At 42.5% G+C, this 15,695-nt stretch overlaps 1 protein-coding gene across 9 annotated transcripts in view; it reads right to left on the bottom strand.

The window, feature by feature from the left end:
- The window catches only part of LZTS2 (leucine zipper tumor suppressor 2), a 527,324-nt gene that overhangs the window by 363,239 nt on the left and 148,390 nt on the right, over window positions 1-15,695 (bottom strand). For 7 of the 9 annotated variants that reach the window (XM_069239523.1, XM_069239522.1, XM_069239524.1 and 4 more), the window contains one exon: window positions 13,084-13,130. The exons of the other annotated variants lie outside the window; for them this stretch is intronic. The gene's annotated coding sequence lies outside the window, so the exon portion shown is untranslated. The remainder of the gene's footprint in view (window positions 1-13,083; window positions 13,131-15,695) is intronic. 9 annotated transcript variants of the gene reach the window in all.

Here is a 15,695-nt window from a genome sequence, read left to right as displayed (position 1 = left end):
CAGGCAGATCTTTTTTTCGATGTAAACTTGTGAATTCTGGACTTCCTACTGCATATAAAATGAGGCTCGAAAGGCGAAATATGCGCTTTAAACGGTGGGCATAGAAACTACAAAAAGTAAAAATGTTTTAGGATTCACAAATGCTACCTTCTGCAGGAGTTTTTGCAGGCGACAAGACGTCCAGTTCTCATGTCACTCGCTTAAGTTGCCTCAGCCCCTAATTAGCTACGTTTCATAAAGCCTTTCAGGGCTTTTTGCTCGCCATGTAAACAACACTTGGGGAGAAACGGAATAAGGCTCGTGGCTTGCAGGCAGCCTGTCATCTCCACAAGAGAAACAGAAAGCAGGGTGCAGGCTTCAATGTGACAACTGCTCTCCTCGGGGAGAGACTTCTGTGTAATTTCACCCAGGACTTCTCGCCGGTACAGGGACGGACTTTGATTTATTAGCAGGACGAAGCTCAACCTTACATATTTTTCAAGGGGAAATTACTCGAGGTTTCCCTTCTACGAAACGTGACAGTAGCTAAACTTGTGGAGAAAAAAACATTGGTGCTGGTAGTGGAACGACTAATTTAAAACACTAAAATGAAAGGCGAGACCATCTTGGAACATTTCAAAGCAAGGTGACCCACTCCTATAATCCCATTTGCAAGTCAACCAGAAAAGGCACAGAAATTGCACCATAGGTTAATCAAAAGAGTATACGGGGCACCAATGCATACCAGAGATTGAATGCCGAATCCTACAAGGGGAAACAGCAATCCCACTGACAAAAAGGATGTGATGGTTTTATCAAAGCATTAGATATTGTAAATAGGGGTGTGTGAAATTGCATAATTTCCCCCTCAACGTTTCGCACAAATCATTGTGATTATTTGGGGGTCCCCACTAATGTAGTGTGGGGACCGAGAGATGATGTAGACAGAAAGAGCGTTTTAAAGGTGGTCTCATTGTCCCATGACAGCCACAAGCTGAGTTCTGAGCAAAAATGTTTTGTAAAAGTAACGCCCTGCAAAACATTAGGGGGGTAGTTTCCCGAGTGCAGTGAATATTGTAAAATCAGCTCTGTCGCTGTGCAGGGAGTGCTGCTTTCACTTTGAGGATTGCTGTTTTATGCAAAGCATTTACCAATTTCAAGTGTTTTAAGGGGAGAGACACAAGAAATGTCTCTGATTAGTTAACTGTGAACAATGTGACCATCGCTCCAATACCGCAGATCGAGTTTATGCTGTTGTGCCTGTTTGTGCTGTGAGTGCTATGGCTGCCATGCAGCACGAAGGGGAGTGACAAAAGAAAAAAACATAGTTTGCCCACGCTGCAGTAAATCGGCAATCATGCAATAATCCATGTAACAACAGCGCTCTGCAAGGTGTGACAAAAACAGCCTCAAGGAGGGACAAATGTAAAGCATTTACCAATTACATCAAGTGTTTTTTGCAAGGCAAGCACCATGAATGAATGAAAGTGGTGGGCGTGAGATGGGCGTGGTTAAAAGCCCACAATACTTCCAACAGGTAAAATGCTTGCACACTCAACCTAAAAAACAGTAATCTGAGATATTGGCAGAACACGAGTCAGCCACCAACTGTCTTGAGAGAGAAGAGCTCTGTATGAACCACTCTCCTGTGGCATACAGTTATGCTTGCAATGAGAACTTACAGAACATTTTATGTACTAAGAGATTCACAAATTTGGCAAAAGTTTGCAGGTGTCAAAAAATGTATGCAGAGGCCTAAAAAGTAGTAGTTGGGACAAGACTGTGCCCTGTATGCTAACTATTGGTTTAGCCATGGCCTGAGAGCCCAACTGCATGAGGAATTGGTATCGACTTTATGTTTGGCACTGGCACCATGCTAATATCCAGTGTGCCCAAATGTCTTTGCCTGTCCCTGGTAATGCAAGGTCCAGAAAATATTTTGTGACTCATAAGGGCAAACAAAGCATGGTCTTGTAGGTAACACAGGACTACAGTGTGTAACCATAACTAGTCACATAAAGCAGCTTTTGAAGCATGCTCAGTTTTATGAATCTTCAATATGAACATACCTGTTTTCCATTTGTCAGGAGAGAGCAACGTCTACCTATTCCTTTCGATTAAAGTTACGCTTTAATGTGAACTCTGGAATTCTTCGTGTGTCCAGTGCATGTATGTGCACTGAGTATGTAGCACATATATGGTAATAGAACTATATATACAGTGACAGTCTGGTCTAGCATAGCACAGTATCGAAGGTGGATACAGCTTCTCCGGACAGTGGAAGCGTGCTGTCTCATTTCTAGTTCTGGAGGTTGGAGATCCAGATCTACATCTTGTTAATGAAGTGCTGATGCTTAGTCCTTCCTGAGCACTGCCATTCCATAGGTGGTGAGGGGGAGGAGTGGGATTGCAGTTTCTCTGAAGAGGTTTCTTAGCAGGGTCTGCCCTAAATACTATTTGTGTCTGCTCCTGGATACTATTTTAGGAAGGCTGATGATAGAAAGCTGAAGAGAGCACACATTTATCTGTGCTCTTATTTTGAATAATCCTGCTTCATCATTGCTGCCTACTGCGAGAGTCATTTTGCACAAAGGCTGTGTCTGATGAGCAGCCAGAAAATTACATTTAGAAGAGAACATACCCAAACCGGTTCTGAAACATTAGATAGCGGATCCACAGCCCCAGTCTGAAAATGTACATTAAAATTGGGATCCAAATGACTCCACTGTTCCAGTTCCAAGTTAATCTTGAGCAAAGAAGAGAGGTGCTCCGCAGAGAAATTGAAGGACTTCATGTGACCATGTGACTTCATGTGTCTTCATGACAGCCCATCTCCCAGAAGTCTGCAACTTGCTCAAAAAGCTGAGGGTCTGCAGACAGCCTAAAAGCCAGCCAGCATGCCTGCCTGCTCAGGGAAGGAAGCAGAGAGCCTGGACCTGCAGGAGGAAAGGCCTTCCAAGAGTAGTCCACTGTGTTCCTGGCATGGGGAAAACACACAGATGTAGCCGGATACCTTCAGGGATCAAACCAGAAATTGGCCTGAATCAGAGTCCTGAGCTGCATGAAGATGTTATCCTTTAGAATGTCCACCACAGGTCTATGAAGGTTTGGTGTTCCCACTACCACCACAGGATTTCACCTGTGAGGAGCTGCCGAAGTGGCATAGAGGCCGCAACTGCAAAAAATAAATTGGCCTAGATGCCACTGTGCCAAACACGAGCACCAGTCTGCATTAGCCCAGCTTCCACAGCTGCTGAAGTTGAGCGCCTGCCTTCATTGGCAAAGAGCCCACCACCACCAAAGACGAGCACCCCCTGCATCAGCCCAGAGCCTATATAACTGCTGAAGACGAGTGCCTACCTGCATCAACACACAGGCAGCAATTCCCATAGACGAGTGCCCAGCTGCATTAGCCCAGAGGCCACAAAAGCCAAAGCAAAGCACCCTGCGAGCAGGTCCGATGAGCAGCTCAATACTTGAGAAGTAGAGATGAGGCCACTAGCCACGGTACTTCTCCACTGATGATGGAATGTGCAGGTGCAGAAATCAGTGACGATGCTAGCCAACCTTGCTCATCACAATGCTGTTGAGTGGGAAACAAGTAGGTAATGTGGAGCTAAGCTTTCATGAAATTAGACCTGTGCCTCACTCTAGTAAGGCTGAATCCTGCTCTAGAATACAAACCTTTGCTGGTACAAACGTTTTGAGCATAAACACTGTTAAACTGACCCTCAATCTATCCATTCGGGTTAATGACAGCGATATGTGCATGTGCCTAATCAAAACCAATACCTGTAACTTTGCCTAAGCTATCATAAACTTTGCGAACTTTAAACAGAAAGAATGCAGAGAAGAGGGCACAATAGGGGGTAAACACACTTCACAAGAGATCGTAGTTGAGGTTGCAACCCTATAAATTAATCATCTTTGGAGTATATCTAATTTCAATTTGATATTCAAGTAATTTCTTTTAACTAAAGGTAAGCACTTGGCTGGACAATACTTTGTATCTTTTGTATCACTTCTGAGACTAAAACTCACAACTCCTGTGCACCTTCTCTATTTATCTACCTGAGAAGCTTCGACTGCTCGCCCTCGCTACCCTGAGAATCAAATACAGAAGAGGTATACTTGGGCCAGGTTGCAGGGGCATAGTAGGATGAAACCCAGGACAAGGGGCGACTCCTCCATTAGGAAGCCCCCTCCCCCCCCCAAACCAGCAGCAGCAGCTGCAAATCTTTTACCAAAAAACAATAATAAACTGTGTTTATTATTGTTTTTTGGTAAAAGGGGAGGGGCCACAGGCTGTGATGTCCACTGAGGGGGACTGCACTGCACCCCCCTTCACTGCGCATGTATGTTTGGCTGGCCAAACACACATGCGCAGTAGGCTCTCTCCAGCCAGGCACTGTGTTGCCGGGCTGGAGGGAGCATGCACAGGCTCCCAATCTGCCTGGGAGCGCCCTAGCAGGGTGCTCCCAGCCAACCCTCATGCTGCTCTGGGAGCCTGTGCCTGCTGAGAAGCGGATGGAGCGGTGCAGCTGCGAGCAAATTAAGTGTTTATTTTTTTATTTTAACTTTTATTCGCCCTGCACGCGCCGTCCTTTCCACGCGCCGCACGCTGCAATTGCCCAGGACGTCAGTGGCAAACTACCTCAACCACTACAGTTGGGGCTCAGTGGTCGCTGCCTGACCTGTGCCCTCCAACCAGGACTTGACAGGTCTGCTACTTCTGAGTGTTAATATGTTTATTGTCCTTCTTACAAGCCCAACAAGGTGGGGGTGCTGGAGCAAAGGCACCACTCCCCCCTTCCTCTAGCAAGGGGCCCCATTTCAGAATGGCACTCCAACTGAGCACTAGTAAGATATGATACAGGTAGGTGATTAACTTATTATGCCAGAGCCACATTTAATTTCAGTTGTCCTTGACATCAGGCACATCTTCAGGGAGTGACCATGATTATCAGGAGGCACACAATGCCAAACTCACATGCTGACACAGTCATAAAAAAATGTACACAGAAATATATACACAAACATGAACGTCCAGTGAGGCTCAGAAGTCTATCTCTGCCCTGGATATAACTGCTGCTCTCTTCAACTCCTGAGCTGATCATGCACCTAGCTCCCACACTTTCTTTGTAGCTCCTGCTGGCTCACACTATGGTGATTTCACTTTGACTCCTGTTCTGGCTACTGCTAGTTCTTCCTGGCCCATTTTTCACACGCATAGTGTGACTGACCGGGCAGAGCTTATAATATGTCCAATCGCTCCTTGTGACTTTGCTAGATTGAGAGCTGATACAAATGGTCACATTGGAAGGTCTCGTAGACCAACACAGTGTGTTTGTGTGTTGGCCAGAGGCCCTGCCATTGGTTTGGCTGGCTACCATTCTAAGGGTCTTCAGATGAACAGTGGTGTCTTCTTTAATGTGCATAAAACCTCTAAATGATGTACTAGGCTGAACTTCACTTTGGCAGGCTACTTTAACGGTGTTGGCAAGCTGCCAGCAGCTCCAGAGCTACCCGTTGGAGACCCATTCTCAATATGCTTTTCAAATAATGTGGCACCATAAAAAAAAGGTTTAATGAAAATCTTAGCCTGTTCCTCTTGGTGGAACAAGATGTAATTCAACATTTTCTGGGGACACTGGCTCCAGTTAGTTGAGAAAATCCAGGACTGTATACATCCACAGCAGCACCAATAATCACCCCTTGTTTGAATACGGATGTTGACTCACTGTGTCAGACTCCTAGAATGAGGGATAACAGCAGTGAGATGTTTTCCATACCTTGGGGGCCATAGTGTTTGTGTCTGGCCAAAGTATTAGCCACCTTGCCGGAGGTTGCCGTCACTGAGCTTACTCTGTGGTCAACACAGTAATTCCGCATGCCATCTCTATTCAGGGGCAGCATTAAGGGTAACTGGATCTTTGGCTAGCATTAGCAATTTCAAAGTCTGGTTTTGGTGGGCCTGTGAGGCACACTGGCGTAGATTAAGGTGCACTATATAGCTTTCTTTATACAGGAAGGGCATGAACTGTGAACTGTAGCCAGTGTCTCCATGAGTTGCAACCACTCTTTCCATATGTAGTCTAAGATTTGAATTAACCTTACGGAATTCTTAGGATGTTCACTGAAGTCATAAATGAAGCACTGCTGCTCCATGGTCACAACTGGCAGGCCATTTATTTTTGGCTGCCTTCTCCAAAAGGGCATGGAACCAAAAAAATTTCATCCAAAGAGTACTCGGACTGTAATCCTTCAACCTCATTGGTTTTCAAGTGGTCACTGTAACCATCATCTTCTTGATTATACATCCTTTGATCATGATCCTATATAGAAACCTTCCCAACTTTTTCTTAGGCATGTTGGTCTTCTCCCTCATCCTCTTCATCATCATCATCTTCCCCATATCCTGGGGTGTAGGGAGCACTGCTACAGGGTGTTATGGAGGGGGCATAGGTTGAGTCGACAGAGGCCGAGGGGGCTGCAGTGTTGGTTACGCTATTAGCGGCTTTGAGGATGTAACTGAGGGGCCTTTTTTTAAAAACATTCTCCCTAATAGTAGTTCCGAGGTGTATATATTGGAGTCTAATGGTGGTATTACTTTTTCTGTATTTGTTCAGCCTCATACTCCAGTTTATATTGGACATCTGACTCCGTTGGACCATGAACATTGTCCCAGGCCTAGTCCTGGTCACTGATGTCAGCCTCCCATTTAAAATCCAGGATTGGTGCCAGTAAGTGCATGGAAACTTTTGGAGCTAATGTCTGTACCTATTAATATGAAACCGGCATCTCCAATGACAGCAGTAGATATATACATATTTTCTAAGGCATGTTCATTTGGAGGAACAAAGGAGCTGTGTCGATGCATAGTGGATTTATTGTCATTGATGGGGGTGCTACTGACAGGATCTTCAGCATCAATGGGGACATCATCAAAGGAGCCATTGTTGGCAGAGCAGGAACAGTCGACAACAGTGTATGTGCCAACATGGTAAGGAGCAGTTTGTTTCTTAGATGACAGACGACCATTCCTCATCAACAAGGTGTCTGCGAAGCCAGATTTTCATTACATGTTTTGTGCTTAGTCTTCTGAAGCCTTTTTAAATGCCATGTTGTGTGAAATTTGATTTTTTTTCCTTTGTAAAGTAATACGGAGTGCTTCAGTAGAGAACTTCGGTTCAGGAAGCTCAAAATTGCTCCTTTTCTGTACCACACCCACACCGAATCATCCCTTGGTGAAGGGGGACACCCTTTCGAGGTGGAATACTTTTTGTCTTGCAAAGAAACAGGGAGATCCTCCTTTCTCTGTACTTAAGGGTTAAAGAGGGAAGATTTTTGCAGATGTCACAGCAAGAGCACTGTGTTTAGGGTGCAAACAGTATATGCACTGCACATAGGGGCCATCAGCATAGATTTTTCTCTGTCCACAAGAAAAACACATTTTTTGAAGAGTGAAGTGACCTCTTCTCCTCATCTCTCATAAGCCTTGCTGCAGCCTAAGGAATTTGATGAAAACGTCAGATACGATGAATTTGTAGAGTGCCTAAGATACAAGAGCAGAGCTCTTTTTGAAGACTCCTTCACACATTACTGCTTTAGAAATCTGAGCTATGGTGGCCTTTGGGGCAGCAGAGTGTGCAACGTTTTCACCTGATTGGCTGACGTATGGGTCATTTCAAATGTGATGTATGTGCTTGTTTGGACCCAAGCCAATTAACACCGTTTATTGCCAGTGCAAAATACTGTGCACTTTCAGCCTGACAGTAAAGAATGATTCAACCATGTAAATTTATGAAAGATCCAATACTGAAGAACACTGTTTTTTTTGCAGACAACCACCACCTCTGATTTTGCTTAAATGTTCTCTTTCTACACACTTTCTATTTTGAGGTGTGGGGTGATGGACGGCAGAAAATCCGTGGGATTTGCAACATGACTGCTGCTAAAGCATACAATCCATTAACCTTCATTTGGTAATCATAACAGTAAAAATATTCTGTTCTTTATTTGGTTATTTCTGATAGGCACATGGAATCCATATAACGTTAAAGGGTAAAAGTAGGGATTTTCCCAAAAGTAGACACTGGGTGTATTTTTTATAAGGAAGTAGCTTTGTTGAAGTACCAGTCAAGTCTGAATGTCATATTTTCATATCCATGTTCTCATATGGAGTAGCTGGCGTTCATTGGATTGCAATACCATTGAGAAGTGGGATTTATTCCAACAACCCACCGCCATGATGAACATAAAAGGGATCACTTTGCCTCATTTAAGTTGATGTCTACTGCAGAAATAATTTTCGCAAATACCCCATCATAAATGTATATTCCTTCACCTGTTAATGAAAACTATCTGACGTGATTTACAATACCGAGGGCTTTTGAGGTAACATGAGAAACGAATGGCAACCCCTTGCGCACCATTGTGAAACACATTGGGTTGGAGGTCTTTCACATTAGTCCTGTTCATGGACTCTGGGAAGGTACACCAATCTACACGCTTTATTAAAAGGGAATACAATGATTCCCCTTTACAAAAACTGACTTGCCTTTCAAACACAATATAAAATTCTGCTGTCATCAGCCTTAGGTTAGTGCTGCATACCCATCCTGGAAACTAGTTGGACTGTGGCCAAGATATTGTTGTGGACGAGGGCTTAGCAAAGCGACCTAAGTCTAGAGCTAGCTTTCCACATAAAGCACATTTAGAGACGTGGTTTATACAACGTACACCCATTATTCCAATAAACTTTCCTACTCTGTAAATCTGCTACAGAGAACAAACCTGCTGACTTTGAGACACAGTATGCATATATTTTAAATAAATAAATAATGCTACAAAAAAAAAAAAAACAGAACGGAATCGCACCCTTTCATCACCTCGTCTGCAGTGGGTTAGTCACCAGACCAAGGCTGCGCAGAAGTGAGTGGGCCAGTTTCAGCTGTCGGGCTGCGCCCTCTCTCCACAGCCACTGAAGTGACTTCTGCAGTCCACTGTTGTCGCTTCCACCCCTCCTCACTGCCACCAGGGCTCCTCTTCGCTGGAGCTGATCATGAGGCGAAGAGACAGGCAGACTTGATGAGCGCCGAGCAGCCCAGAGGCAGAGCTGGCTTCTAAAAATACCCAAGAACCCTCTGCTGTTAAACCTAAGGCTTCTGGAAAGGAAGCACTCGGCGAACCTTCTAACAACTGGCACACCCATAATCAGAACAGGCGGCTTTTGGGACAAGAACAGGAAATGCCAACAACTATTAAATCTCCAAACCAAATAGGATGTTTCTTTCACGAGGCCTGGCTCAGAGCTTCATTTACACTCAGCCTTCCTGTTGTCATACTGACTGGAAAGGTTTCTGCGCACAGTGAGCGCAGAAGACAAATGCCCCAATTCAGAATGTTTCCATTTGGATCGGGAAAAATGTTTTCGTACTGGGACATTTTTCACTTCGAGAGCTTCATTACAGACCTATTTGATTCGTCCTGCGTAAAGGTAACTCAGGAAATGCAAGTCCCAGGAAAACAAAATCTCTAAGGCAAGCAGACTTATTAGGTCCGTGCCAGTTCTGACCGGAGTTGTAAGGCTGCGGGCCCCTCATCTTTGAAAGGAGCAGACTTTGGCTCCGTTTGTATTCTTACATCTGGCGGCCCAACACGTACTCTCACGCTACTATCTTACAGCTTCAAAGTTAAACTGCATCATTCGTTTTTCATCTTCCAGAACTCAGATCAGAAAAGTTTAAAATTATTTCCACCGAGTCAGAGAAAAAATGGGCAAAGTCGATAGGTCTCGCCTTTGTGACCTATTGGCTGTGCCGGTGCTTTTGTTGATGGTCTGAACGTTGGCAAAAACACAAAATATTTTGGCTGTTGCTGTACAGCACTAGGAGAAGAAAGAAAGACAGAAAAAAGGGATGCAATGAAGCTTGGAAACATGTCTCCGTGTCATTCAGCTGGCAGGCGCATGTGTGATGATGCATGAGCCCTACAAATGAGGTTTCATTTATTTATCAGTCCAAGATACGGGATGCCCCTTGTAGCAGTAAACTTTTTTTCTTAAAGAGGAGAGGCCTGGCATCAAAAGGGAGCTACCGGGCCGTCCAAAAAAGTACCAAAATAAAAAAAATCACTGGAAGGACCGCAAGGGATAGGGAAGCAATGAAGGAGCAGGTGTGAAGAGCCAAGGTGATTGGGGAGGGAGAGCATCAAGCAAACGTTAGGCAGTGGTGAGCAATTAGAAAGAAAAACTGGAGTAGGAGAGAAGGGAGCAACAGAGAAAGTGTGTGGTATAGTAGGCATCCAATGGGGAAAGCAGCACACAAAGGAGAAAGGAAGTGGAGGGGGTGCAACTTGTGGGCATCTATTTGGAGGAGAAGTAGCACACAAGGGAGAGAGCCAGAAAACGTGCACACCAGTGGAGTGCTGGAAGGCAAAGAAAAAAGTAATTCCCTGAATGAGTGCAGTGAAGAATACAAGTCAATCCATCGAAAGGATGGTTAAGAGGCTATGCTCCCGGGGCAGGACAAACACAAGAAGAGGAAGGAAAGCTATTGACTATGAAGCAAAAGAATAGGAGTGGCAATAAAGCAAACCAGTGAAATCGATGGGCAAGCTCTAAGCTATAGGTTTTTAGTGTATTCTACAAACAGTTTTTTTGAGCAATGATGGACTCAAAGTCCCATCCCTAACTTATTGGCTGCAAGCCCTCCATTACCTTTTTAGGTTACCCCTGCCAGCATAAGCGGTTTGACTGTAAAAGACCTTTCAAATGAATTTAAAACTGATTTGAAGCTGGAAAGATTCATTCATGTTGTTACATTTATACATATGAAATTTATATCAACCATGTTTTTTATCATGAGATGTGCATATACTCAGCGTCTAGTCAGGTTCATCTTCTATCTAATTAGGGTAGTTTTAAGAACCTTAAGAAGGAGGCTGGTGACTCAATTGTATATACTACTTGCACCAAAGATATATACAGAACTACTCCCACCCCATTCCTCAGTTAATATTATTTTCATTCTTTTATTTTTTTTCTTGCATACATCAAATATCTATCTTCATAATCTTGAAGTGTGCCAACATTTTCTGTCACTTGACTAGACTGTTGAGGTCTATTATATTCTATGAAAATATAAGCAGATTCATTTCAATAGCATATGTAATAGTATTCATGACCAGATTTCGGAACGGAGGATCCCAGAAGAACTTCTGTCACGGTCTACAAGATTTAAATCCAATAAGAGCACTGAAAGGTATAAAATGGCTAATAGGGAAATATAGAAGGGAGAAATTGTACATGTGTGGGCTGAGGTATATTTAACACAAAGATTAGCTGAGCCAACTGGATAGGCACTTACTGGGAGTGGAGGGTGGCAATCCTAATTATTTACGAAATAGCAAGTTAATTTTGATATGAAAACATGATTGATAATCTTTATACATTTATATAGACAGTGTGGGTGAAAGAAGCAGATTAAAGTAACATTTTAAAGTTAAATGAAATGTATCCCTCTGGGGTGTTGGATGTGTCCATCTCTTCCAATTTAATAGAATTAATGAATCTCTTCTGATCCTCAGGCTCAATGGGCACAGTATTTTTCAATGTATGTTGGGTTTGAATCGAAAGAATGGAGCCATATCTATGGCCCAGAATGCAAAGCAGAAGTCACCTGTGGATGCAAACAAGTTTCCCAGCCCTTCTGATATGCACCTGTGTGCTAGAAGGGAATACCAGAAGTGTGTGAATCAACTTGGCCGTATAGTCAAGCTATGCCCGACTCACTTTTCACTTGGAAAAACACATTTACAGATTGGAAAGGAGTTAGTATGGTAGACTCAACTAATTAATACTATGCCACACAAGTGTGTTTTGAAATCAACCCATTCACTCTGGCCCTCACTCAAAAAAGGCAGATGATAGTCTTGGCGGCGTCAGATGGCATTCCAAGAGGTGTTCTGGATTATCATCTATGGGCTGATTCAGGTTCTGGCATCTAGCATAAGCAATTGCCTTACTCACTACACTGAAAGCAGCTTTTATTAAATACTTTGAACAGATAGTTATATGGGTCATATGTCGAAAATTAAGTCGTCTTTTAGTATATTGTCTTAGAAATAATTCATCCCTGTCTATTTCAGCCCCAATTCATCCAGGCTGAACGGCCGAAATACTGAGGCACCTAAGAAAATTCTAAGGGATAAGATTCCTTTGAAAAAAAGGGTTACCAGAGTGTTGGCAGAATTGCTTACATTGTCCTGAAAAATATGCTAAAGGCAATACCTCGGATCAATGCTCTCTGTTGACAATTTCTTCTTTAAACCACTGCAATTTGTATTATTCGTAAAAAGGTTGTTTTATGAGTCTAGTCACTTTCAGAGAAACTACTGTTTTAGATGCAGATACGAGGTTCACTTAGGGAAGGTTAAGAATATTAGTGTGAGTAAAGTGGACTGATGATTTTTCTTTCTGGAGGCTTTGAAGAGTCCCAAGTTTGCCAACGATGTGGTCGAGACCAACAAAGGATGCTATTGGAAGTCATTACTTTAAAATGGTATAGTTTGCTGGGATCCCCAGCATTAAATAGGTAAATAAATGGCCACAAACAAGATATGTATGTGTTGAGATGCCCTCAAAGTTTTAGTATTAATACAACACCGGCAGTTACCTGCCAACAGTTTTATGAGGCCTGTACTCTTGCGGTACATGTAGGTCGAGCACTTGCTAATGCTGAATATCAACTGAGAAAACCTATTTCTTAATAAACCTAAACAATAACAAGAAAAGCAAAATTAAATTGATCTGATCAGTTTTTAAACCATACACTATTAATAGTTAGGCAAAATGAGTAGAGTAACTCAAAGATGCTTTTTCGCCAATGCCTCACTAACTAGGCAAAGCTTTGTGAAATTCATTAAATATGATAGACAATTATATAAGTTGTAATACACATACCACAAAGATTTTGATATTGCAATGTCATTTTAGTGTACATGAGCATTTTTCAATCCACACAACCACAAAAAGAAACAAATTGAAACATTGACATAGAAATGTAGGCTGTTGCAGGCTTATTAGAATGGGTTTGAACTTACTACATTGTGGCAAGTCCCAACCATCATAAGCTCACACATACGAAAACCTGAAGAAAGAAAAAGAAAACTATGAACATTCTAAAATTCAAGTATTTTATTTTAACTTTATTATAGCATAATCTGGGTTTACGTAAAACAGATTCTCTGGTTCAAAAGAACGAACACCATGGATACATCAGGGATGTGGAATTCCTATCACCCAACGACCTGGACATATTGTTTGGGGTCATGGCAACATGTTTTCAAGTTTATTTTGTCCTTGGGACAAGTAGGCCCAACCCCCTGCAGCACAAACCCTTTGGCTGCCAGTTTACAAAGAAGAGGACTGTCTGCAGTGGAGTTAATATGTGTGTCCATAAGTTAATGCTGTTCGGACTTGTATTTATGGTTCATTAATTAAAAGCCTTCATTATTAGGGTGACCACCATAAATAACCGTTTTAAGGTCACACTGCACTAATGACAGTAGTTCCAGAAAGAAAAAAAAAAGTATACAAACGTTTGAAGTTTAACAATGTGAGGCCAAGTATAATGCTACCAGAATGCTCTCTGATTAGATTCAAATGTTTGCAGAAGCTTGTAAGCAAGAGTGATGATTCTTTGCTTTCAAAATAAAATGTTTAAAAAAAAATGCAAGTAGGAAAACAAGTGCTTCGCTACAATAACATTTTAGGTGCTATTTCTTTGAAGCCACATTTATTAAAATGTGTTGCTGCACACTAGTATTTCAAAAAATATTCCTAAGGGAAAATCAGTGTAATCATTTTCAACAAGATTATGGGAAGCATATAAATGAACAAGCACTGGCAAAGCCAACCAAGCCAACATTTTTTGTGAGTCTTTTGGTTTTGTCAATGCGTGTCTTGTTTTGACATGGCTTTTGTAACACTTTATTGTTGTGGGAGCTGCCAGGCCCTCACCATTGCAACAAACACTGGCAAAAAGTAAAATAATTTTTTGTTCTCAAAAAGCACACATTGCAACCAGTGGCGTAACAAAGGACCCACACCACAGCACCTGCACTGAGTGAGTTTGGATGGTGAGGGGTGTCCATGTTTTTGCAGGGTGGCCCCTCCAGTTTTACTTTACTTTGTGTGTCAATATGCTCCTTGTGGAAGAGCAGAATGCATCACTTACTGAAAAGCCAGCCGATAGAGCGAGAAATAGAATTTTAATAAAAACAAAATTACTTTGTTAATGCCAGACCTAATTAGGGACCCAATTCTTAAAGAAAGTCACAAAAGTGCACCTATGGTATACGTCTTTAAGTTAGTGGCTTTCATGTATTCACAAGAGCTTGCAGAAGTAGACCAGGAAATCGTACTCCTAGAAAATATTTGTGAACTGTATTTTAGCTGAACAAATATACATGTGTAGATTTGCTCATGTAAAAATCTATTGAGCGTTTACGAGTTCACTTCCCCTCCATCTACTTTTTAACCCCACCCTGGAAGAACTTCTACTTCTGCCATTTCCAGGAGTAAATTTCCAACCTTTCTCATTATGGGAAAAGATTAGAGAAGAGCAGGTGAAAATCCTTAAAACATGCACGTTAGTAGGTTTGCAAACTCAAAGGCAATCCAGCCCTGGAACTATTGCTTACTGCTTCCTCCAGCCCCAGTATGTAGATGTGCGGAAAGGTGAAAAAATAAGGAAATTGCTATAGTAGGGCTTGAAATTGCAAGTATTCAAGTCCTACTATAGTAGTAGCCCTGGCACAATCAGAGAGGTTATTACCAGAGCTCTTACATAATGAGATTGCTGTCATAATTTGTCACCGCACTACATGGCACCAAAGGGATAAGTAGATATTTTTACAGGACAAGTAGTTTTAAGAAGCAACCTGTCCCATGGACAAGTAGATATTTTTTTTAATCCCACACCACTGATACATTATCCCTTAACTCTCCGAGAGTAGGACGCATAAGAAACACAATTTTATCAATACAAACATAATATAAAAAACACTGAAGCACTCATGCTTCAGTAGGGGGGAACCAACACATTTTTGTATAGATACATTTGTAAGGACCAGGGTAGATGATGTAGAGGATGGTCTGCTAAGGACTGAACACCACACTGCTGTAAATTTAGAAATCAAATGGAAGGTGCCAATTCTTCACGGGAGTAGGAAAGTGCCCAGACTGATCATTCCCAAGACTTGGTGCATATACTGAAAAAGTTTGGCTGAGCATCTGATGTTTTTGGAATGTTGTAATTACCTATCCAAATATTGGTGTGTATCATCATTATCTGTTTACAAGATAAGAAAATGCAGAAAGGGAACCGGATTTGAACAAGCAGCAAGAATGTCCACGAAAAGAAAGCTTCAACATGTCCCTCCATTACCATCATAGCACAAGAACTTCATCAGATTGATGAGCACTTGCAATGCCACACCACTAGGTGCGAACTCCCCGTCGGCCACAGATAAACAATTCCAGTGCAGGCATGAGAGAACGGAGTGCAGCAGCTGCCAAAGCGGCAACCACTGCATCAAAAGACTCACCAGACGGCCACCAGGACTCTATTGTGGGCTTTCATTCAAACTCTTCTTTCATGGAGGCGACACAACCGGTGCATCAACCAGTGCTCCAGATATCGCATGCTCCT

The sequence above is a fragment of the Pleurodeles waltl genome, chromosome 6 (genome assembly GCF_031143425.1).
Source record: "Pleurodeles waltl isolate 20211129_DDA chromosome 6, aPleWal1.hap1.20221129, whole genome shotgun sequence".
Lineage (NCBI taxonomy): Eukaryota > Metazoa > Chordata > Amphibia > Caudata > Salamandridae > Pleurodeles > Pleurodeles waltl.
This window is presented reverse-complemented; position numbering and strand designations above follow the sequence as displayed.